The 26,085-nt window shown below is 36.4% G+C and overlaps 1 protein-coding gene across 5 annotated transcripts in view; it reads left to right on the plus strand.

Moving 5' to 3' along the window:
• The first annotated feature begins 11,644 nt into the window (after positions 1-11,644).
• Positions 11,645-26,085, plus strand: part of LOC108968374 (neural-cadherin) — a 262,770-nt gene continuing 248,329 nt past the window's right edge. For all 5 annotated transcript variants that reach the window (XM_018932366.1, XM_018932368.1, XM_018932369.1 and 2 more), the window contains exon 1: positions 11,645-12,340. The gene's annotated coding sequence lies outside the window, so the exon portion shown is untranslated. The remainder of the gene's footprint in view (positions 12,341-26,085) is intronic.

Consider the following 26,085-nt stretch of genomic DNA (forward strand, 5'->3'; position numbering starts at 1 on the left):
CAAGCCGCCAATAAAATTTGTGCAGTTTATGGACCCGATACAGTTTCCATTTCCACCGCACAACGATGGTTTCAACGTTTTCGTTCTGATATAGAAGTGATCCAAGATGCGCCACGCTCCGGAAGGGCTGTCGTGGAAAATTGCGATAAAATCGCTGAATTGGTCAAAAGAGACCGGCATAGTAGCAGCAGTAGCATCGGGGCATGAGTCATAAAAAAAATTTTATGAACAATTGAAAATTCAATAAAAATACCGCATGACTTTTTTGACAACCTAATATTATAGTGGTGATCGGCAGTTCCGACAAACGAGCAGCTTGAGACAGGCGGACATAGCTAAATCGACTCAGCTTAACGTAGGGATCATTTATACTATATATGTTCGAACATCTTTTCTATAGGTATTTGGTTTAATCTATTTTTGGCATTATTATAGAAGTTTATGGATCAAGATGTTTCAAAATCCTAATATTTGTTATATCGGAGCTAAGGGAAATATTGAACAAGTCAAGAAAGACTCAACAGTTTAGCATCGATGAGTAAAGCGTTTTCGCTTTATTTCTTAACAGTTAGTTTAACATGATTAAGATGAATGCAATTTTTTATTATGTTAAAAATTAACTTAAACGATTATCCTACAGGTACATATTTAAATCCATAAGCACTTAAGAGTATTATAATTTGACAAATGATGAGCCTCTTTACTGGAAAGTGTATATCAAATTATAAACTATTCATATCAGTTTTTTATATTCCACATTCATATTGCATGTACAAATGTTTTCAACCTTTCCTTAACATACTCTGTTTCATATCCACAATATATATGCGTATTCCTACAGTGAAAAAATTTTTGTTTACCCAAATCAAACTTTCGATTGAAATATAAGCTCTTAAATGCATTATTGACCTRAAAAGCACTTGAGGCGCTGTTTGTTAAACTTTCCAAACTGTTGCTAATCTTCTTTATTTTAATCCAAAAAACTACATAATAGACTTGAGAGCTTAATCCCACTGGTGTTGATTGTTTCAAACTTTGACTACCGGCAAATGCTGCACCGTGGACCAAGTGCTCAAKGAGAAGCATAGCCCTGCCACAGCTGACAGTACTCAATGTCTGTACACAATGAAGGCGTATTTCGTGTTTGCGTAAGCAATTTGCCAAACAAGTGAAACTGTAAAAATGTTTGCATTTACAAAATTGCAAAGTTTATTTAGTATAAAGTCTGAAAAAGTATACATACATWTGTACATATGCATAAATACTTTCTGCAAGTGTGTGAGARCGCCTAACGGATGCGAGAAGATGGTCGCAACTCACTTGAAAACTTGCATAAAGCAATTTCCGCTTTCACTTTACTACTTAATAATGCAATAAGTTGCACATAAGTAACATCTGTATATATATATATGTCGGTATAAACGATTACGCATATTCATATGTATGTAACATGCGTTATCAGATAAGTTAAAGTTCGAAATTCTAGCAAAAGTGTCAGCCGAAATGCCAAAAATCCAATATAAGCGGTTTGTTTACCTCAGCCCAAAGCCTTGAAACTTATTCAGAAGACAAATAGCAAGGAAACCGTTATTGCTACTCTAGTAAGGCCACACACATATACATATATATTTCGTTTTATCTGCACTGCRTGCTACAATGTGAAGGCGAAAGCACTATCCAAAAGTGAAGTGCAAACTGTTGGCGGCAAGAAACTATTAAAAGTTTCAGTGCTTGTGGTGTGTGTCTATTGTGCGCATTGGTCGCAATGTGAACATACGAAGTTGCTCGCCAAATCTCGCCCACCACTACTCGCTCTGCTGTTATCTCTCTTTCATCGCAGCAGGTGCTACGCTTCGGCTACTTTCAAAGTTCAATTTCTTCAACTTTGTTAGCTGGCAGTTGCTGTGCTGCTTGTTATTGTTATCAATGTTGTAAATGTTCCTTCTATTGTTGCATGGTTGTGGGCCTGCACATTTTTAACGGTAAAGGCTGCCAATCCTGTTGAATTGTTTTGGCGTTTTTTTTTTTTTTGGTGTTTTGTCAGGTGCGTTCGAGAAGGATATTTCATTTATATAACGATATTAACGGTGGTCCCTAGAATACTAATTTACTATTTCTATGTCGGCTTCTGCTTGAACACCTCACTTTGTTCAAAAACACGGTAAATTCACTAAGCCTCAAAGAGAGAAGAAGGATATAATAAGGAGATAGATTTTTTTTATCTTCCTAATATATAATCCTATAATCCAAAGAAGAAAGTGAAAGTGTTCCATGTGAAACTATTCACTTTCACTTTCTTTAATAGATTCTTTCACTTTGAAATATATTAAGCAAGCTATCAAAACACAATTTTTCACAAACATAGTTTCTAAAATACGGCAACTTTCAACTAAAAAATATCGTCGGCATTGAACTCTACTATAGCCCGCCGATATAAACTAATTCCCCTGCTTGTGACTGGAATCATATCGGAATTATTATTGATATATCTTAAGCTGATGAGTACCTTCCAAGGCTGCAATACACCTAATAGAATTATTTTCGTTATTGCGTTTAAATTTTCAAAAAAATCAGTTAGATCGAAGGATATATTTACCAAATAAAGAGACAGAGAGTAAAATGTTTGATTAGCTGAGTATAAAATTGTTCAAATCTTGGAGGTACGAAATGTACCATTATTTTTTATGCAACACGAACAATAAGGAAGGAAAATACCGCAAAAAAACATAAATYAGTGATTCAGTGAGCACCAATTTGGAAATTTTCAACTTTTCGTGAGATTTTAGCAGCATAAAGTTGGCTGGAAATATCATTAGCTTACGACGCTATGCGAAAAGCAACGCAACACTATGCAGACGAAATGGCAAAACAATGAAGAGCATTTTCATTGAAGATTCATACAAACCGGCACACATAAATACCCAACGCACATACATACATATAACCATTTATAGTGATAATACATGTAAAGCGTCTTAAGTTTTGAGAAGCAAGTGCAATGAGCGTCTGTTGTTATTGTCTCATTTGCTATTTCGGGAAATCGGCTTTGGTAATGTTACAATAACAAAAGTTTTATCGCTACAGGAGAATCTTCAATTAAACTACATTAATTACAAATTTGCTTATCATTGTTGGCTCGAAGCAAGCAGCTCTTCAGTAAGCAAAGATGGAGCTCGCGAATTTTAAGCACAACAAGCAACAAGCAASGAGGAACTACGTCCGGACGCCATCGAATATGTCGAAATGCATGCGAAACTGAGTAATTGAAATTGTAGCATATGAAACCCATTCGCCAGGTTAAATTGTCAAATTATTACATCGATTTTAGCGATATTTTSTGCCAAGGCCTGAATTGAAGCGGGATTAWCCCCATAGACTTTAGACTTTACATATCTCCACAGGAAAAAGTCTAACGGTGTGATATCGCACAAGCTCGGTKGCCAATCGGYCGACCTAAAACSTGAAATTATCTGCTCACCGACGTGTTCTTTCATTAAATCCATTGCTGGATGCGATGTGTSTGAAGTGGYGGCGTCTTRTTGAAACCAAATGTCGCCGAGATCACAARCTTCWATTTCAGGCAWCAAATAGTCGTTTATCATGACGCGTAACGGTCACCATATACGATTATGTTCTCACCGACAGCACTCGCTGAACCGATGATTCCACCGGCCCACAAACCGCACCGCACCGCTGTTTTCACTGAATAAAATGGGCTCTTGAATATCTTCTACGGTGTAAACGCTTTCAATTTAAGATCTTGACGCGGCAAGTCGTCGTTGTATGTTGTGTCGATTATGTTGACCGTAAGTTGATCGAAGCGCGCGAAACAAGAAAGTTGCGCTATTTGTAAACGTTGTTCCGGCTTCTTTCCATGGTAGAATGCCAAACTCTACTGAACAAAAAACACATGATCGGTTCAAGCTCTAATGTTTTTTTTTTTTTTGCTTTTTGTTCAGTAGAGTTTGGCAAGCGTGATCTGTCAAAAAAAATCTTTTGAAAAAAGTACCTAACACCCGTTATATTAAAGATTGATAAAAAGCAGCTTTGAATCATTTAGTAGCGTCTTCCGCTTGTGTTTTCAGAAAAAATTTACTTATGTAATGTATGTATATTAGGGTGATTCAAAAAAAAAAAAATTTTTTTTTTCGTTTGTCACTCTGAAAAATAGGTTCCTAGATACCTCTAAGGAAGCCTCTCCAAGAATGAGTTCTTAATTGTAACGGGAAGGTCCTCCTAATTACAATTTTCTATTTTTTCTTATTATCATATAGAAAAATTTATTTCTCGCTTCCAACAACTTGAAAAAATATACTGTTCGTTAGATTTTGTAGGAATTTGAATGCTCTACAAAAAAGGTCTGTACGATTTTTTCGTAAATACGATAGAGACAGGTCAAAACTGGCCGAAAGACGTGGGCCACATTTCGGTGAAAAGACATATCTTAGGTCCTACTCGACCGGTATGGACCTAATTTGCTGTATGATGGTCCGCTTACGCCCCTATGTTGCAGAGCGAAAACAAGCGGAATCGGTCTACAAAAACACCTGCTTCTCATTTATATTATAAAAATTTGGATAGAATCTTTTCCTAATTGTAGTAGACGCCTATGTCAAAATTGGGTTGAATCAGATCAATACTASTTTAATTTCAATWGAATTTTCCTAAKAGAAGTATTTACGWATGTCTACGTTCATCGACAMMTCAAACCCTGAGGGMCTGGTTCGCRTATATACAGACTGCGAACTGATATTGTATGCAAGTTTCGTGGCCAACTTAACACATATCTATATCCTGTTCAGAGTATAATAAGACCCAGTTAGCATTCAGCTGCAATGTTTCGTAGTATATTATTGTGTTGTGAGAACTTCCTTAGGAATATATGCTCAAAGCCGATCTGAGCATAAATTCGAAAATGCGCACCCATAAAGAGGAACCGATCTATACTTGTGTTCATAAAGAACACGAAATATAATAATAGTTTTAGTATAAAAATATTCTTTTGTTGAAGTTAATAAGYGTCGATATTCAATTTTAACACGAGAAAGAAGTAAATTTATATGATTAACTATTGAAASGCACTTTGCTGATAGCACATTCTCACGCATAACCGGCTCTTATGTATTCTTAAAATTATACATAATTGTTTACAATCAAGTAAATACATACCATATATGTATATWCATATGAACATACATATGTATGTATATTCTTCATAGTACATCACATCGCATAGTCGCCAAAGATAAATATCTATAAAATGATGATCATTAAATTAATGTGCTCATGAAGCATAATTACACACCACCAGCGTTGCATATTGCCTGCTATGTAGCGTATACTATAAAATGTGTTTGTAAACACGTCTGCGTGCAAGTGACTTTTATGGGGGCGTTTGGTCAGCTTGTTGATATGACCGTGGTTTCGATGTTATGTGGCACGTCGTAAACAAAAGGTCAATATTCTGCTGAAAATCGAATTGAACTGCTGTGGCCTATGGAGGATTGTGGCAACATTTCGTCGTATGCGTGTRCTACACAGCATGTAAAATGAAATTACTTTGGGAAAAATGTATATGACAGTAGTACAGTAAGTACGTTCTCTACACTATATTTGTATTTATCGGCGACGGTCTATTACAGTTCGAGCACTAACGGTATTCATAGGCATAAACAAAAACACAACACAGTAAATGTCAAACTTCATCAAATATATTTATGCAGTTCTTCCGGCCAATTATTATTTTCAGCTTCAATTCTGTACTAAACATTTTCCTTGATTTATAGTTGTAGAGAAAGTCTAAAATAATATTATTTTAACCATATACTCTCTTCCTAGAAAATCTCTGTCAGAATAATTCTTCAAAGAGAAAAAGAATCCTAGTTATAGATCTATATTAATACGTTCGTTGAAAGCTTGAAAAAAAAATAGTTCTCTAGTACAAAAATGCTGTCAAAAATGCGATTGCATCACTTCAAAAACCACAAACAAAAAACTTAATTAAGTTAAGCAAAAATAAAACATATATGTGGCCACTCTCAATTATTACCAAAATTGTAAGTGTTTGYTCAATGGCTGAAAGTTAATATGTTTATTAGCTTTACAAGACCTTTACCCTTTTCTCGCAAGTGTGAAGCAATGCATTCATTAATGTATAACACTTTCGTAAATACTTCAATTYGAGTACCAATCATTTGCCCTTCATTAACGTCGCACACAAATAACTCCACCGTCAACAACAACAAAAAACATTTAAAATGTCATTTTGACGCATTAGTRTGTGTACTTATTCTAACTTAAGAGTAATGAACAATGGAAGCCACCCACATAAATGCATATATGTATGTACATATATAAGTATGTATGTATATTAGGGTGGGCCAAAAGAAAAAACTAATATCAAATTTGTGGCACACAATGCAGCCATAGTTTTTTTCTCTGGCTGTAGGTTAATTTAAAACCATAAGTTRGTTCGCTCAACCTAATGCTCATGCACTTTACATAGAAATGACAAATTTCGTTACGTAGCATATGTGTGCAATGTGTTCAAAAGACATGTTGTTATTGTTGCTATTGCTGTTGTATAATAGGTATACTATATATACATGCCCACTTTAATGTCGTTTAGGTTATTTCAGTTTTTTATGAAAGGTTGCCGAAATGAAGTGTGCGCGCCCTSAAGTACTAAACAACTGTGTCCTGCAGACAGGATTTGAAAAACAAGTAAAATTTTCATGGAATATACATCAAGAAGAATGTGAAGTGCTGTGAAAAAATATCATTCATTTGCATGAGTATATCGAATGCCAAAAGTACTTACACACATACATACAAATACGTGGAAGTTCTATTGAGGCAAAACACTAAGTACTTCGAGAATGATTATTAAAATGTACATTGCTTTCGCTTGTGAACAAATTTATTGGAAATGCGAATGGCGCAACAGTGTATATTTACATTTGTATGTATAGATACATATATATTATTTATTATGTACATATACATAAATGTGCATCTAAAAAAATATGTGCACTCTTTATTTCATGTATATTTGTTTGACTCTGGAACAAGCAATTTTAAGAAAGTGTGAGTGAAAATTATTATTTCATAAAAACTCATTTGAACATGGGAAAAACCCATGGATACAATTGTATTTACATATGTACATACCTAGTACACTGCATATTCGGTTCGTAAGGGTCTAAATGATAAGTATTGTTAGAAGTTACTTTGTAATTCTCATGCTCCGTTGCTAAAAATGTTTTACCAAAAAGTTTTTCAATATATTTATATATACATACATACATATGTATGTACTAAATTAAATGTARAATTTATTGTGGAAAAACTTTCATTTGGAAAAATGTGTGCCAAATGGRCGCTATATTTAGTTGTACTTAGTAATATCAATAATAAATATTTGTTTGCTTGTGTGAAACAATAATGGTAATCTAGTAGTTAACGAAAGACGCTTTGATTGATAGTCGCAATTTGCTGTCTTACCTAGCACGTTCTTTTGCCCTATACTCTCGTAACACGTTCACCGTAGAAAATGTATGTARTTCTATATGTAGACGAACTCCGAGAAATGGGTCAGTTTTGGTTCAACAAATATGTAAATCGGGTTCGTCGGCCTTCTAGTAGACCATATATACATTAGATATGATCTCATAAACCACTCAGGCTATAAAAGCAACATTTATTTCTATCATCGTGATAAAGTTTGAAAAAAGATGAATTGGTGTAAAATGCAAAAATGAACATGTCGACAACTACTTTTCGGTAAAAATCTATTTGGCAGCAACTATAAGACCCATTTGATTTAAATTTGGTACATAATTGCTTCTCGAAATCATTACAATAGATTTTCAAAATATCAGCRATCGGACTACAACCACGTGTGTTCCCCAACATATAATACCATTTTATATACGGTTAGCTCCTTTCACTTTGCAACAAATAAGTCAATAGCCAATGAAGGTATCAAATTAAAGTTAAAATCAACCAGACTCTAGGAAATTTTCACGACTGAGTTAGTCAATCTGATCAATGATGCAAAAATGTTTCAGAACAGAATTTTTTTAGGGATTCATACCCGTACGCCTGAACTGACAAAATTATATGTTTGGGAATTCTATATCTTAAACAAATTATTGCATTTGTTTCTCCTTARCCAGTAAGAATAATTATAAAGCTAAATTTAGCCAGCCTACAGGTGATGATTTGATCTAGTGCCGGTTGAGTTCGGCTTTCTTACCATAAAACTTTACTTCAATCCGAATTATATATGTGTTTAATGTTTAGTGTAGATAATTCCATCGAATATTTCCAAAAATTTCTTAAATGCTTGCACAACATGTGGCGAAAAATGATACAAGTACAAATAGTAAGTTCTCAAAAAAGTCCTGCGGTATTTTCGCTAGTTGGCGCTGAGAGCGCATGGTTCTAGTTTTATTCGTCTCATCGTTTCATACTTACCTTTTTGGAAAGCTCATTTCACGCGCTAACAGGTGTTTGATTGGTTGTCGTTTCTTTTCAGTCGTTCGTCATAAAGGCAAAAATGCACCTCAAGCCCCCAATAAAATTTGTGCAGTTTATGGATCCGATACAGTTTCTATTTCCACCGCACAACGATGGTTTCGACGTTTTCCTTCTGGTGTAGAAGTGGTCGAAGGTGCGCCACGCTCCGGAAGGCCTGTCGTTGAAAATTGCGATAAAATCGCTGAATTGATCAAAAGAGACCGGCATAGTATCAGCCGTAGCATCGGTCAAGAGCTGGGCATGAGTCATCAAAAAAAATTGTATGAACAATTGAAAATTGAAAAAAAAAAAATTCAATAAAAATACCGCAAGACTTTTTAGACAACCTATTATATAAATTCCTCTATTGACTCGAGAAAAGTTTAAAAATAGAAGAAAGCGAGCCACCAAGATTACATTTTTGCAAAAATTTTGACATTAATRATATTCTAAAGCATTTTATTTTATTTACACAAAAATTTTTATTTCAACCAACTAAGTAATCCGTTATTAACCATCAAATTTTAGTAGAGTCGTTTCACTTGTGAGCATAACTTTGAATTTCTGCCGGATTTCTAAGTGATTGCCCCAAATGTCATTCGTTTCCTTTTCCGTGTGSGATTTCCAACGCTCTCAGTAACATCCTTCATTTCGTCCTACCACACCTTGCCATTCTTCTGGCATTATCTCGCTTAACTCTCACCRAAACAGAAATTCACCTTTAGCTTCGTGCAACTAGACCAACTGTTTATTCTTCATTTCCTATTTGCAACTCCAATTTAGATTCGTCTAAGCTGTCGTTACGAGCGGTACGTTGTGTTAAGCGGAAGCGGAATTTCGCGCAATCGTCTGTTGTAGGTGCATTTACTTAATCTCAAATAAAGATTGTGCAGCCACTTTTGGTGGAAAGTGAATAAAGAAGTTAGAAAGAAAACCTTGATAGTGGGCTACCCCTCAAAGCAGTGCATACAATATTCGTACATGCATACATTTGTGTGAGAGTGTGTTTTTGAAGTTTGCTAATTTTAATATAGAATATTCGCTGCTTAAGTAACAGCTCAACAGTTTCACTCAATTCTCAGTTCGCTGTTAACGAATTATTGAGAGCGCAATGTATGGGACAGTGGTATGTCATGAAATAACGGGGGTAGTAAACTGAAGTGAGTGAAAGTATAACGGTAAATAAAGTTTTAATCTTCATCGCTAAGTGCATGTGTACTCTATGTACAATTCCATGATAACGTTTTATGAGAAAATCTAATGAGCTGTTTGTACGAGTAGCTTATTCTCAATAATACATACATAGTATACATATAGATATCTGCGTCTTTTATATGTATGTATATGTGTGTGCACATAATATAACATAAACACGTACACACACTCTTTATAAGTTTGTCATTATTTGAAATATTCAAAATCGTTAACATAAATGCCTTAAAGCTTGAAGAATTTCAGAATTTCAAAATAAATTTATTCTATATATTATTATATCTGTGAGGAGTTGTCGGGTGTGCATCTGAGAAATAATTCTTTCGTCCCTCTAATAGAACCTTCCAATTGGCATTTCCTGTCAGACGTTTCGTTTGGCACCAAGTTAAGATCTTGAGTATACTCACATCTGATCGTAAATGGAGGAAAATTGTAACATACGTATATTAAAATGGACAGATATGATATGACAGATCATTGGAMGTTTGTATATGCCATCCACGAAGGATATGTTGAAAACAAAATAACCGAGGATGTAGAGATCCCACATTTATTGCAGAAGGTTTCGTGAAAATATAGGCCTTTCTCTTGGTTTTGTCAAAAATTGGTTTAAGCAAGCTGCAATGAGCCTTCTGATTAGAAAAACATATCCAAGGGCATGTCCTAGCCATATATTTTTTACACATATCCCTTTATGGAGTATTAATAGCTACATCTCCATCTATTTTGAAACGCAAATAAAGAGTGGTTTTAGAGGTATAGCTGTCAAAATGAATATATGTTCTGACAGTTATGTGCAAATTCAATGACAATCTTTTGGTATAGCTTCGTACAGCTTCATATTGGTAAATCATGTACAACTGACCAGACGAAAACCAACACTTGACATTATATTGCTGCGAAATTGYGGCAAAAGCATAGACTTCATGGCAATGAAATGCTGCTCACAGACTAAAGTATGTCTATAAAGTTCCCAAAATATATTATTAAAAATTAGAAAAATAGTCGACATAATCATGAATTTGTTTTCATTCAAAAAAAAAAAAAAAAAAAAAAACAACATTCTAAAATAATATTTCACCCAACTGGTTTACTCATACTCTTTATATACGTAATCGACTACCATCATGGCAACATAAAACGACAATTCCGTCTGCGGTTGTCATCCATCACAGGATATAGTCTGGATGGTTAGTTGCCGTACAGAATATTACTCACTCCTGTCAAATGAAAATGCCAATTTATTGACGTATACATAATATGTAAGTACTTTAATATATGTATTTATAGTAAATATATGCACATACAAGGCATGCTGAAGCCAAGTGCCATGTACCGGTGCTGGTAGCGTCATAAGAGCACACTGTTGTACCATAGAAAACCAGAAAGAGGTTTGAGAGACACAAATTTCTACACATGTTCTTCAAGCGTTTTATAGCGCTGTTTAGCACTTTTTTGCGAACGTGTGAGTATTACTATTTTTCTACGATTAACCGCMAAGCATTGTATGAAGTTGGGGGAGTGTGCTTGCTAAATGGAGGAGAGTATACTCAAAATGTGTGCGCGACTCCGGGAGCATGTGGAAATAAGCGCGAGCGTTTGTTTTGTTTATCAAGCGCTCTCTGCGCGGTGAAGCACCGTTAGCAGTACCGCTACTATTTTGCTATCACCACATGCACAGGCACGCAAACACAGTAAAGAACGAACGAGCATATGTTGTGTTCTGGTTCGTATGCTGGTTGTTGGTGAAAATGCCAACTTTACCACAGCGCTGGTGGTGGTGCTGTGCTGCGAGCACGACTCGCTGTTGGTGAGCGCAGGATTTTCCACGCGTATGCAGCAATAACGCGCTCAGATGGCCTCGCTCGGCTAGCAGCCTGCTCATACGCTTCATTGTGTCGATTGCGTTGCTCGTGACAGGACGATTCCGGAAATACAGACGGCAAAGCGCACGGTAGTGTAACCAACAAAAAAAATTGTAGCAAATAGTGGGAGTGTGAGGTGTGAGGTGCATTGGCAAGAGCTGAATTGGAAGCATTTTAACCCTATATATTAAATTAAAAATGTAAATAGTAGCAAGTATTCTAAGTGTATAAGTGAAATAATTGTGCAAAAGTTCATAAAAAAGTGTTTGAAAGCGMAAAAATTGAGTTGAAAATTTAGATTCCAAGCGAATCAAGTCATGAAAATTCGCTTATAGCCAAGTTGCCATTTTTTGTGTGTGTACCTAGTATACGACGGAAGGAAAACTTCAGTTCAGCACCAGCGCGTGCATGTGTGCGTAAGCCAACGCGTAAAGTGTATTGTGTATATGTGTACAACGAATATGTATTAGTGGTAGTACCCTAAGGATATAGAAGAAAAAATTCTCTATTGTATGCAAAAGGAAATCAAATACATACATACATGCAAACAATTTCTTTTTGGCGAAAGTTTTTCAAAATTTTAAAAAGTGTGCTTTGTGCAATACAAAAATTKTACTGTGAAAACATAATACAAATATACAAACGAATAAGTTTTTGATACACACGCTCTACTCCCAGTGGATTAAAACGCAAAAATCAATAATTCGGATTAGCCGCCTGTGTGAGGATACAAACTGAAAAGAGTAAGTAGTGAAAATAGTAATCGTACGTAATTATTGCTAATATCGGTGTCTGGCCYAAATGGATGTGTCGAATACAATTGGTCTTTTGCAGATCACAGTGCTTTGGCGGATAGTATTGCGGCGCAATTAGTGGGTGGGCAGACGCGCACGGGTGGTAGCGTTGTAGGCATTTCAAAGCACAGCAGTTTAAGTTACTGGACTAGWAAGATGCATTTTTAAAATGTGAAATAATTTCAGGTTTGTTTTTTCTATTTTTTAATTTTTTCATTCCTGTTTAATAATGAAAATGTTCAAAAATCGTACGCCAGCAAAGACGCAGCAGAGCAGTCGGTTGTAGCTTTTTCGCCGAGATTAACACACCTTAGACAAATACATGCCTAAYGGCGCTCTCGCATTTACACGTACGCCAATTTTCGCTCAATATAATTCTTCACTCATTGTRCTCGTCGGCTTTCACCGCAGCACTRGWCGAATTGCTGAGAGCGAGAGACTTAGCATTTCCACCGTAGTCTGCTTTTAGGCGATGTGCGACAAGTTACTACCACTGCTAGACTAATTTACGTTTACCATTGTTATCGCATTCGTAGTGCCGTTCCGCTCATATACATACTTGTACATATGTATCTATGTATCGGAGCGAAAATCGATCGATTGCTTCTTATCACATTCGTTAAGCTGTGGTTTCGGCAGCATTGGCACACACAACTTTGGCCGCCTCACACAACACGACCACCTAGACTGTGCCGCTGAAATGTACAAAGAAATGATGTAAAAACAAGTGTGCGCCAATACAAAGGCAACTTTTGTCATRGCGCATGCCAGCACATGGGGTTGAGCGCGTGTGGATTCTACCCAGCTTTTGGGGTGTCTGAACAAAGAAGGTAAAACTCTCCTTTTGCTATAATAACTTTTTCTCAAATTTGTCGCAAATGTTGTGTGTCTGCTGCGTATGTGTGTATATATTTGCTAGCGCGTGTTAAGAAAATATTGTGTGCTTCAACAAGCGGACAGTGTGGTGTGGTGGCAGTAATATGTGCTGTAGATGGAGAGTACACTTGCAATAACTCTTATGCTTATTTATTTTTAATGTAATATCTATATCCTCCATTTCCATAATTTTGGTTCAACAACAATTATTTTACTTTATTACTTGCGCAACTAAGTTCCTACTGTTTGTTAATATTAAAGAGTATACTGAATTTTAACATAAATGATTTTGGTTATTTTTCATATCCTTTTTGTTGTGCAAATCTAAACTGTTTTTTGCCAAATAATCGTCATTTGTGGAAGTGTTGATTATCCATTTTCAGTCAAAGAAATCGTCGGCTGAATCAGAACGATTCGGTTTTAACGACCGACCAGAATCCTAAAAACCTTCGTAGATGATGAATTTGATCTATGAGGGTCGGCGTCAGACGTAAAAGAAGTTTGCTTCAATATTGAGAGTCACTCACCAAGTTATTTAAAAGTGCCTACAAGTGCTTGAAATGTTTCAGAAACTCAACACCAGGAGCGGCACGAAAAAGTGACTCTGAAGAATACATCGCTTCAATGGGAAGACCTACTCCACCCGCTATATTTCTCAGGTAATTGCAATCTATGGCACGTGGACTGGCTCAGAAGCAGTTTCAGTCACACGACGATCACAAAAGTTGGCTTGATACTTGAATGGCATCACAGATGAACAACTTAACCGTAATGGTATTCAAAGTTTACCATGACGATGGGAAAAGGTTTTGACCAAGTACTTCAAATAGTTAATTTTTAACCATTTTCTTAAAAGAAATTTGGATTTTCATTAAAGAAAAGCTCGAACTTAGTTACGCCCCTAATACTATATTTGTTATATATATTTTAAAATTTTTTTTTATATTCAATTTATTGTAGTGGAAATAAAAAGCAAAAAAATACGTAACATTAGATGAATATGTGTCTCAAGGTTCCATTCTTCTTCTTGATTGGCGTAGTCACCGCTTACGCGATTATAGCCGAGTTRACAATAGCGCGACAGTCGTTTCTTCTTTTCGCTCCGTGGCGACAATTAGATATTCCAAGTGAAGCCAGGTCTTCCTCCACTAGGTCCTTCCAACGGAGTGGAGGTCTTCCTCTCCTCTGCTTCCCCGGCGGGTACTGCGTCGAATACTTTCAGAGCTGGAGCGTTTTTGTCCATCCGGACAACATGACCTAGCCAGCGTAGCCGCTGTCTTTTAATTCGCTGAACTATGTCAATATCTCGTACAGCTCATCGTTCCATCGAATGCGATATTCGCCGTGGCCAACGCGCAAAGGACTATAAATCTTTCGCAAAACTTTTTTCTCGAAAACTCGCAACGTCGACTCATCCGTTGTTGACATCGTCCAAGCCTCTGCACCATATAGCAGGACGGGAATTATGAGTGACTTATAGAGTTTGGTTTTTGTTTGTCGAGAGAGSACTTTGCTTCTCAATTSMCTACTCAGTCCGAAGTAGCACCTGTTGGCAAGARTTATTCTGCGTTGGATTTCTAGGCTGACATTGTTGGTGGTTCCATTAGCTCCAGTRTAAAATTTATAAATATCACCAATGGGTGTCCATTCAGCGCCAGCGAAAGCTGTGAAATTGTTTGTTTTACGTAATTTGWCAGCACTAATCAAACGTGCGTTCCTGACTCAGCACATGGCTTTCTTTCTATTCACTACATACGAATCTTCTTTATACTAATCTTTTATGGTGCARTTTTTAAATTTTCCAGTTGAAATTGAATTTTACGCACGTACAGGAACGCATTAAAGTATATTGACTTTTTGCTGCCTCAATGTCCAAGCATTTGTGTCTGACCGCAAAATAGCCGCATCTCATTCGCAACGCCACCAGTAATGATAACCCCACCAACAATTGATCTTTGGGGCATTTGATTGGCTGATAGCTWGAACGCCACAAATTGTGCGGTTTTGCAGCGGAGTGAAACAGTTTAACCTCAATTGATGCTGGCGCTTTAAGAAGTTTGCTGTTGTTTTTTTTCTTGTTCAGGTTTGTGCGACCACGTGGATGAATGGAAGAAACTCATGTAGGTGTCTTATTATTTACAAATAATTATTAGTGTTGCTGCAAAACTATAAAAGGAGCATGTAAATATTTTTGTCCTTCATTGTTATCATTAGCACCCATAACTGTAATTGTATTATATTAAAAAAATCGAATTTTAAARTGACAAGTTTCGGAATAAACTCTAGCAAAATGTTATGAAAAAGAGTAAAAGTTGAACCATTTCGAGGTTCCCCACCTTTTTAAAGGAAAAGCACAGGAACTTAAAAWTAAATGGGGAATGTTTATTATCGTTTTAAAGAAAATTTTTTGACTTTTATTCTTTGGAGATTATTCCTTTCAAATATTGACCGTGACTATGTCTCAGATGATCCATCCGTTGAATCCAATCTTCAATGACTCGTTTGAGTATTTCAACTGGTAAGTCTGGTCTGGGGCGAAGCGGGATTATCCGCATAAACTTTAGACTTGTGAGATATCACAYGATCATGGTGGCCAATCGACCCGCCCAAAACGTGATATTACGTGAGTTGATGCGATGTGGCAACGTCTTGTTGAAACCAAATGTCGCCGAGATCATGAGACATAATTTCARGCATTAAATAGTCGTTATCAAGGTGCGATAACGGTCGTCATAGACGGTTATGAAAACATTAATATCATTTTTGAAGAAATATGGACCGATGATTCCATCRGCCTACAAACCACACCAAACCGTTGTTTTATAGATGAAATGTCAGCTCTTGAATCTCTTCAAGTTGCTCTTCACCACAAATGCGGCATTTTTGCTGGTCTAAATATCCAAGCTATAGTCGTTCTATTATCGATTCCTTAAATCTTTAAAACAGGCGGTTCGGTTGGGAGGTCTTTGAAAGCTATGTTTGAAAACTGTGGAATGCGATAATGAATAATTTATTTAATATACAAACATATTTTGACTATTAATTAAGTTTACGTAAATCAAAATATGCCCACTTTTCTCTCAAGGGTCTCATGTATTGGATTATAATTCCATTTCCACTTGAACCGCACTAAAAAAAGTGAAAACGTTAACTTCGGTTTCAACGAAGAAGTTTCCATACAAGTTGTTCAGTTGGTTTTGGAAGCTATATGCAAAAGAAATCCGATCTAAAACTGATTTTGAATCTGGTGAAGATATCTTGCCAAATTAAAATGTTTTTTATAACAAAGCATAKTTTTTAACTTTCACATTGTTAAGAGCTATATGTTATAGTGRTCTGATATGGACAATTTCTTCTGATATTTTCTTTCTCTTGCTTCCTCTTGGATAATTATCCGTGAAGAAATGACATATATTTTTTGGGATCTTCGAGGTCTCATTCTCACCGACCGACCGACTTCTCAATCCACGTTGAGGGTATAACTATTGGTGTGGTCCAACTTCCGTTCCATAGCCAGCCGCTGACTGGATTACCGCGCAAATTTACTGCACAAAGTAACGGCAACAACTGCAACGAGAAAAAAGTGCAATAAGCAAAAAAGAGTGTCATTGCAGTGCGTTGCCACTACATGCAGATGGTAGACATAATGTGGCAACGGTGCAAGTGAACACAGTGCGGCCTCTGCTCCGCTCGCTACAAAAATGCCGTCACAAGGCCGCAATGCAAAATGTAATGAATGAGTGATGTGTTGGTGCACAATAAGGTTTCATTGTGCAACACGCATGCAACACTCGAAAACAAGCGCAGCACGCGGTGTAAAGGGGGAAGTAAAGCAGTATAAAGTGACAGCTTATGCGCATATCGTACCACGACGCAACTGCAAAGCCAAAGCTAAATGCAGCATTATATTTGTTTATGCCACCAATGAGTCTGCATACATGAAAGTTTGCAGCATTAGCTGGTTCACTGACAGCCGGTCTGKGTATTCGACTGGGTCGACGGCAAAAGAGCACACCCGCAAACAAGTGCAAACACATTCCAATATCAAAGGACCCATACAAGTGTACGCCTTTAGGCTTGAAGTGAACAAGAAATTCCAAAAAAAAAAAAAGCAAAACTATGCCATGTTGCATATTCAGGCACTCAACGACTGTTTGCAAAGTACCGTGGAAATTGGTTAAGGAAATCGATTGATGTGAACTTTTTATGCTTTCACAGTTAACACTTCTGCAACGGGCTTTGATGTCCGATGTGCCACGCGTTTTTGTTGCGTGCARAAGCGGAATCAAAACAAAAGAAAAACCAGTAACAAATTAGTACTTGTGCATTCATTGCGACACAGTCTTTCGGTCGCGGCTCAAATGCACCRCCAGAGACCTGCACTTCCCTTGTTCGGGCCATTAGCTCGTTGCCAATTATGTTGCTGTGAACGCAATGCCATACAATTACGACGCCAGCGTTTTTACTCGTCGCCGCAATGTGTCAGCGATACATCAATTTACTGCTGAGTTGTGGGGAATACATTTTCATTTTTCTCAAAGCAATCGTGTTTCAACAAGAGTACGATACATTAAAAGAACGAGGWAAAAGCTATATCCTTTACAAGAGCCTTTCTTATAGAAACTATGTATGTGTATAACTAAAAATGCCGATGCTTGAAATTTAGTTCCATATTTAGACTAAGCTGCGCGCTCACGACACAAACTGTCAAACGTTCATTGTAATTGCTAACTAAGTGTTAAAATCAAGTCATTCCTATTGGTCTAAACCATTCTAACATAACTTTATAGTACAAATCAATTTATACATATGTATTTTCATATTATTAAAAATGTTTATCTGTTATCTTAAACAAAAATAAAAACCAACAGCAAATGACCTCAAAAATTTGTGTTTAACGCTTATGCATCTACTATCATATAGTGATTATCGTGATTATCTTAAACTGAGTACCATCAACAATGAATTCCCACGTTTTCCTCAATTCGACGCTTGCAGCTGCGGTCTCCGCGTGCCTTATGATGAATGCTGAGGCATTGATGACACTGTGTGTTGTTGCTGTGGCTGTTTTTACTCTTTTATTTTTATTTTTTTTTTAGCTTTTGTGGTAATTGACGTCGAATTATTGGATTACACCGCTCATAACTATCGAAATTATAGTCATTTGTTGCATATTGGTTTTTTTGTTTTCCTCCCGCCTATTTTCTGCACATTCGCATAAATGCGTGCAGATATGGCTTTGTTAGCAATTTTTGTAGGATTTTATATTATTGATATACATACGTACCAGGCAATCAGGTAAATTTTTATTTATATATGAGATATCTGCGCTTGGATTTAGATTTCTGCCAGCTCTTATGCAAGCGGGTATGGAGGCAGGAAGTGCATTGTTATTCGATAGTGGGTTGATAATGACATAAGTGACTTCGTTAGCATGGGAAATTTAAAAGTGGTCTTATATTGTGTTATTCGTATGTCAGTACCACGGAATGTAGGCCTTAAGATCGTGTGTTTAAAGGAAGAAGTTTTATAATAATACAAAAAACTTAAATAATACAATGAATGGCTTTCTATGCAATAAMAATTTTCGTTTTTAAAAAGCTTCACTGATAACGTTTTATTTCTTTAYCAAATACTACAATTAGTTCATTATGCGAGATTTTGACAGATGTTCTTCTTTTGTTTTTTTGCTTTCATACATATTGTCATTCGCTTTCATTTTAAGCAAACAACTTAAATTTAATAAATGCATATAAGAGCTCCTACCGTATTTTTACGTGTACTGTTATTTTTGCTTGGATTCTTTGTCACTCACATACAAGATTATATATATATGAGCTGTCTTCGATTCGCAAGTTGGTACTCTCCAGCGAATCGAACAAACTATACCAGGTGCTCAAACAAGCGGGAAGCACTTGTGGTGCAACCCAACGTTAAGTGTCTTCTGATGCAAGCACAATTGTGGATAAATGCTTTTTTCGCGTTTAGTACTTTGTTGTAACCCTTTATTTTAATTTTCTATAAATTGGTATGATTGATTTCAATCTCAAGTTTAAAAAATGCAAAAAAAAATTAAATTTGTATCTTCATTTCTAATTAATAATTAATCTAGAATATACAAAATAAAACTTGGTAGCATTACTCTCTTGTAYGCATTCAACTCGAAAACTTTTATTTTGCTTTACAAGTAATTTGTTTGACAAGAAAGCAGCACGCAAATACAGCGAGCGGAGAAATGGCGAATCGAAGACAGCTTTCATATAATTTTGGAGCCTTTTTTACTCTCTGTCAATGTACTCTAGTAACATGGCGTCATTGAGATACGATAACACGACTTTAAAAGCAGCGAAAGTTTGTGAAATTGTATTAAAATTATTTGATAATAGCTTTGTCACAACATAGGATTTGTGTGTTCAGATCGTACAATTGAGCAGTTAATAAAATCAAGTATCTGATATATACATAATTTAATTTAAGTTTTTTAACTGATGCCGAAATGCTGATCACTCTTAGATGGCGAAAGACTAGACGTTTGTGAAGTCAGAAGTCAGATTTGAGGCAGCCGTAGAGTATCTAGACCCTATAGAATATCTGCTTACATGCGTTTRCTGAAAAACAAATATGTTTTCTAGTTTTAACTTCAACTTAGAACTTGAGTGAAGGAAAAAAGCCGTAAAATTGGATTTATGGCAGACTATTTTAGAAAAAAAAATAAAATTTCAGTGAAAATAACTTGACATATTTTTTCAAATAGTTGTAATCGAAAACAATTCCTTCCTCAAAAGCCTGTGKAAAATTTCATGAAGTTCGAATGAATAGTGCTATAGAAATCTTGCCAACCGACTTCAAAAACACAATTTCGAGAAAAACGCGTTTAAAAACAGCTGTAACTCCCAAACTTATACTCGGATCAACTTGAAAATTTAGGATAATATTCTAGAGATTTTGTAGAGTTTAATAAGATAATAAAAAAGATCGATTTTTTGAAACACGTAAACCCATGTAACCCCTTAAGCATTTCATTGCGCCTCCAGGTAGTTGAATTGGACGGTTGAAGGGGAGAGCTCAGCATTTTAAAGCTAAAAGTCAAGAAGAAGGAGTTTATTTAATATTAATCCTACTCCATTCCCGTCTTTTTCTGAACAACTTCGACAACTGAAAGTCGGTTAGATTCTTGAAGAGCGGATTCCCCTAGGACATTGAAATTTACATTTTAAATTTAATAAAACAACTGAAGATAATTTAAACGTATTTAAGGGTTCTAACGCAGTTTATCAATAAAATTGGGTTAAATTGAATATAAAAATGTTCCCATACGTATTCACTACAGTTAATGGATATAAATGCATTTCATATATAATTTTATATCTACATATATACATATGCTTGCATGTAAACATGTAAATTATTTGACCCTGTCGGCGGACCGAACCGACTATCCAATTATGCCCAGCAACATGGAGAACACAGTGTGGGTAAAACCAATGCGGGCAATTACCATAAACGGCACTTGCAGAATTTCAACGGAAACGATGGAATCCTGACTATTTAAATCGACAACAATGTCAAAAAACAACAAACACTTTTAGCACGCACAAAACAAAAGCACACGAAGTCATGTTACTATATATAGATATACAAATTAAATGTGTATATGTGTGTATAGTTTCGAAAATTATAAATGCATTGCCATTGGTGATGGTTGGAAATTGAATACAAACAACTGAGCGCTCGCCAGCCAAAGCCAAACAGCCAGTGAGTGGGTGAAAGGCTGCGKATGCAAGGAAAGTGAGTGAAGCGCACATTTGGACTGGCATGCATGCATGCAGCCGCAACGAGATGGATGAACCCTGGTGTGGGCACGATTTGTGCTGGTGTGGATGACCGTGGTGGTGGCGACGGCGGCAGACTTGATGATGAAAGTGCTAACCGGACATGRAAGGCCTGATCACTGTAAGCCACGTGCACCGACCGCAGCAACATAAACAAAACAARCATGGGCGAAGGGACAAAGTCAGCAACAACAGCAAAGTTGCAGACAAACAACAAAGACCAGAACACAACAAGACTAACAACATAGATGCGAACAACGAGCACGAGGTTGCCGCTGAATGCGTGCCAATGACTTAATCATGCAGCGAGAATTTTACTCTTCATTTAATGTTGATAAATACTGCGGCCAATTTGGGGGGAGGAAATAATATCCGAGGGTGAGAAGAGATTACAGCGACTACGCACGGTCATTCYGAATGCAAAAAGGAAGACACCGAAACTGTGTGAAGAACAAACCGAATGGGTGCTGCAGCTGGTGTTGTGCAACAACAAAGATATTTATATGCAATATGCCATAAAAATACATACGAAAGCATACGAAAGCATATGTGGCATGCAGCCGCGGTATTAGGAGCATTTGCGCATTGGTGATGTTGCGAAGTTAAATGTGAAAGTAAGGGCCTTTGAGGCAGCAGCGACGTAAGTAGCTTGATCAACGACTCTGACGACTGGTTGTGGGTTGAATTTGGACGGATTTCATATGCAATCTGCGGTAATTAAACTTTGGCTTTGTCAGCATGCCACACAACGCATCCACATGCACACGTTATGAAGTAAGGAGAAGAGAAGAGCGTTTCTCAATTTTAATTCTTAAAAAGTGGTTCGAACAAAAAAGCAAGTTTATGAAGTGTCCGCCTGTCCGCTTGCATTTAATTACAATTGCAGTTAATAAATTTTAATTGTAGTCAATTAAAGCTGGAATGTGGAACGAATAAGAACTGGAAAATGAAGCGTGCGTAAGTAAACAACGAGTTTTAAATTTTGAGTACTAATACTGAAATTCGATTAAGCAAAAGTTTGAACAAACAAAAGTGAAAACATTAACTAAAGCTTTTTTTAATTAATAAAAAATATTACTGCTATTCTAAATTTTGTGTACTTTAATTATTTTAAACTYGTTTTTATGCCATTAACAAATGCWGSAAAACAAAAAAGTATTGCAACCATTCAATTTGTGTCACTCGTATTTGATTACATTCCCGCTGTCGATTTCAATTCGTTATTTGATATGACTTTTTTGCGTGCAACATTTGTTTAACTGCATTCCACCCACGCAGTTGACACATATCTCAAATAACTGCAAATGTGTAGCCACGCATATACTTGTGCTAACCCAAATGAATCCTCACACATATTTACAATTTAAAAATTGACTCAAAAAGGTGAAGTGAGAAAAGCGAACATTATACACACTTATGAAACATTTAACTGGTTTATCGCGTATATTTTGAAAAAAAGTCTATTATATAAAAATTAAAATTCTATACTTGTGATAGTATGTTGACATTTTACTTTGGAAATTGAACTGTTAACCGAGACGTGGAAGTAAATAAGTGGCGGTTTTTCAATGTRTGGTTAGCGGCTATCTGTCAGTTAACTTCTGGTTAAAAATTGGTTCTTTATCGMARGAAGGAGTATTGGTTAAGTTAACCAGAACTTAACTGTTAACTAGACATTGTGAAAACGGCGCCAAGAGTAGTTAAATAACATAGCTCTATGGTCGTTTTGTTGCCTTAGACATACATACAKATCGATTTTGGATCCAAGTAAAAGTACATTTTCAATAGCCTTTTTTTTGACAGGTCACGTATGACTCGTGTCAAGCTGTCATGTTATTTTTATTTAGTATTTTTTTAATTTCATCACGGAAAAACGTACGTCTGAAAAACGTTTACAAATCGTTCAAATTTATTATGAAAACTCACGTTTRTTAAAGAATATTTTTCGAGAGCTACGCCAAACTAATGGGCAACATAATCTGCCTACTGAGCGTTCTATTCGCAACAAAGTCAACCAACTTGAGAGCCAGCATTCATTATTGGATAACATTCGACTGAATAGATCACGTCCAGCAKGCAGTGCAGGAAATATACTCGTTGCAGCCGTAGCTGAGAGTATACACGAAGACCGTGGAAAGTCGATTCGGCGGCGTTCGCAGAAATTCGGACTGCCGTGTGGAAATTGAAAGCGTACAAAATTCAGCAAGAGCTGAAGTCGCTTGACCTTCCCAAGCAACATCTCTTCGTGGTATTGACAAGTTTCAAGAAGATCCGATTTAGCGTAATCGAATAACAACCTCACCTCGTTCACATACAAAAATGCTTAAGATCCATCTGATTCTTTCAATTTACAATACACAAATCAAACATGCATACGGCTTGTTTTTTTTAACATGCCCCTCAATCTTTGAGGTTTGGTATTGAAATTCGGGGAGAATATTTATTAGATGACAATTTGCATATGTGAGAAAAACGAGTAAAATCAAATCAATAGTTCCTTAGCCACCGTATACTTAATCAAATATTTTCCAACTTCCGRTAGACATTATATAATGGATGCAACATTTCCTACTTGTAATAAAAACAATATATAAAATGCCGTAAATCACTTTACTTTGTGAGAGTTACACATGAACTTGGACCTTCCTTAATTGTCAAAGTTTTATTCTCATTTTACATTTATAAAGTCATAAAATATGAAATATACACATGCAAACTTCTAAAGCCTAAATGTCCACTCAGTATTTATGTTAGGTGGTAGTCTAGGTCCCCATGTTGTCTATCTATCCGCTATTAGTCTGAGAGTCCACCGTCATAGATAACTTGATCAGAATCTCTTTTCTTGCTCTCTCACTTGTCAGCTGGCAGGGCACCCTGATCTGTTTTCTGAGCTSGCAACAAAACACAATCAGGGTGCCTTCAACCAGCAGTTAGTGGAAAAGGCGGGATGCCAGAAGAGCAGCGCTATAATTACTTGCCGAAATTAGTGTAAAATGAAATTTCATTGAACTGTGCGAACATATTTTGGCAAAATAAATGTTTATGTAAATTAATTAATGATTTTGCATTCTAGCATTTATATATGTATGCATTTTCAAAGTGTTCAATTTAGTGTTTTGTATAATTTATTAAATACCCAAGCTAATATTTTTCAGCAGTGGTATCCTTGGCAAATGCTATAAAAAATGCGAGTTTCGACAGCTCTCCCTCGAACCAAAGAGTCTCGTATCAAGTTATCTATGCCACCGTCCTCTAGTTGAGGTCTTAAACCGTTGCTGCCACATTGTGATGCCTTTGGTTCTCTCCTCTATTTTTACGCCAATAGACGGCGCTGTTCCAATCGCGCGAATTCGTCTCACTGGATGTCAATGGGTTTCAGACTAGCTAGAACTTCAACAGCGTCGCTTGATAGCGTTTGGAAAGCATTGTTATTAYRGGCTGTAAGCCTTTGYAAAGCGTGTATTTGKTTTGAAATTRTACACCCAASTCTTTTTTTACASGGTGACTTTCGTCCGGTAATAGGGTATTGAATCGTCGGWCTACTTTSCGAAAKGTCTTGCGCCGTCGACTTTCTTACAAAATAAAAATTTTTCAACCGTGTAACTTCAAATCAGTGTGAAACCGTGTAAAAAAAGAGTTGGGTGTATAATGTATATTAAGTTGTATGAAGAAAGTATGTGWAGATTAATTTATAGGATTGTCTCCTGGTAATCCCATTAATTACTGTGATCAGTTTAGTCCTACTTTTCTTGCGGTATGACATTAAAACGTATATCCCTAAAGTAGTAGTGCTCTTCAAAATTCAATATACATTTTCAGACTTCATCCACTTTTCATCAAGGCAATCGTACTGAACCTTGACTTGAACTTAATTTTGGTCTCTACACTTACTCTACAGTTAACCAGGGCCAACAAAATACAGCTTGCATAGAATTCTAGGGTTTATGAAGCGATGGACGGAATGAATTAAATTATATTCAGTAATCTAGGAACAAATTCACTCGGACAAATTAGAGTAGAGTACTCTCAAAAGCAACGGTTTTCGGATTCTGGAAATTTACTTTGGGCTTTCTGTCATAACCCCCTTTTTCAAGCTACGCGTTTGAAGTTTCTTAAGCCTTCTACAGAAATTCTTCGTACATATTTTTAGTTAAGGTAGCAAATAGATTTATCAACTTTGCTCAATTAATAGAAAGCAAGTTCTACTGCTCGATAAAAATAAAACTTAAGATATCAGAAMAAAAGAAATATCTCAAAATATAAGTACAGTAACGACTTAGGAATTCGAATCTTACAGTCATTATTTACGATGTGGTTTCRATATCTTTTTGAGAAATTCAAATTGAGGACTTCTAAGCTGGAAATCAATCAACATGAGTTCACTGCACTTTTAAACCAACAGGTTCGCAACACCCTAGAGCAAACGGTGATTTCGACTTAATCTCGCAATGTCTCGTGGAAGATTTTCGTACAATTCTGACACAAGTTGCTGTTGCTGTTGCTTGTGTTGCACTGCCAAGCGGTATCTACTGTATGCAGAATGCTGTAAAAGCCAACAACGGAAAACAAGCATACAATTTAAATAAATAAAGAAAAAATCGATAGAAAAACGCAACCCCAAAAGGAAAAGTGGAAAACAGTAGACAAAGCGCAAAGCACAAAAGCAAACTGAGAATTCACCTAAAGTGGCAACCAAAGCAATAAACAAGGGAGACTGAAGCGGGTTAGTATCCAGGGTGTGGGTACGACTTAGCAGACCGATTGCATGCGAGGGGAGAAATGAGGATAGACGAGAATAACGATGCGCACACTGACGGGTGATTGCCCTCACGCTGATGCAGCCGACAAAGGAAAAACAAGCAGCAACAACAAAGAGCCAAACCAACGGCAATACAGCAACAACATATGCATACAAATGCGTGTGTGTGTTGCTGAAAGTGATGAGTCATTCATATGTATGAGTGCACACACACATACATACATTCG

The sequence above is a fragment of the Bactrocera latifrons genome, unplaced genomic scaffold, assembly GCF_001853355.1.
Source record: "Bactrocera latifrons isolate USDA-ARS-PBARC rearing strain unplaced genomic scaffold, ASM185335v1 scaffold_211, whole genome shotgun sequence".
Classification (NCBI taxonomy): domain Eukaryota; kingdom Metazoa; phylum Arthropoda; class Insecta; order Diptera; family Tephritidae; genus Bactrocera; species Bactrocera latifrons.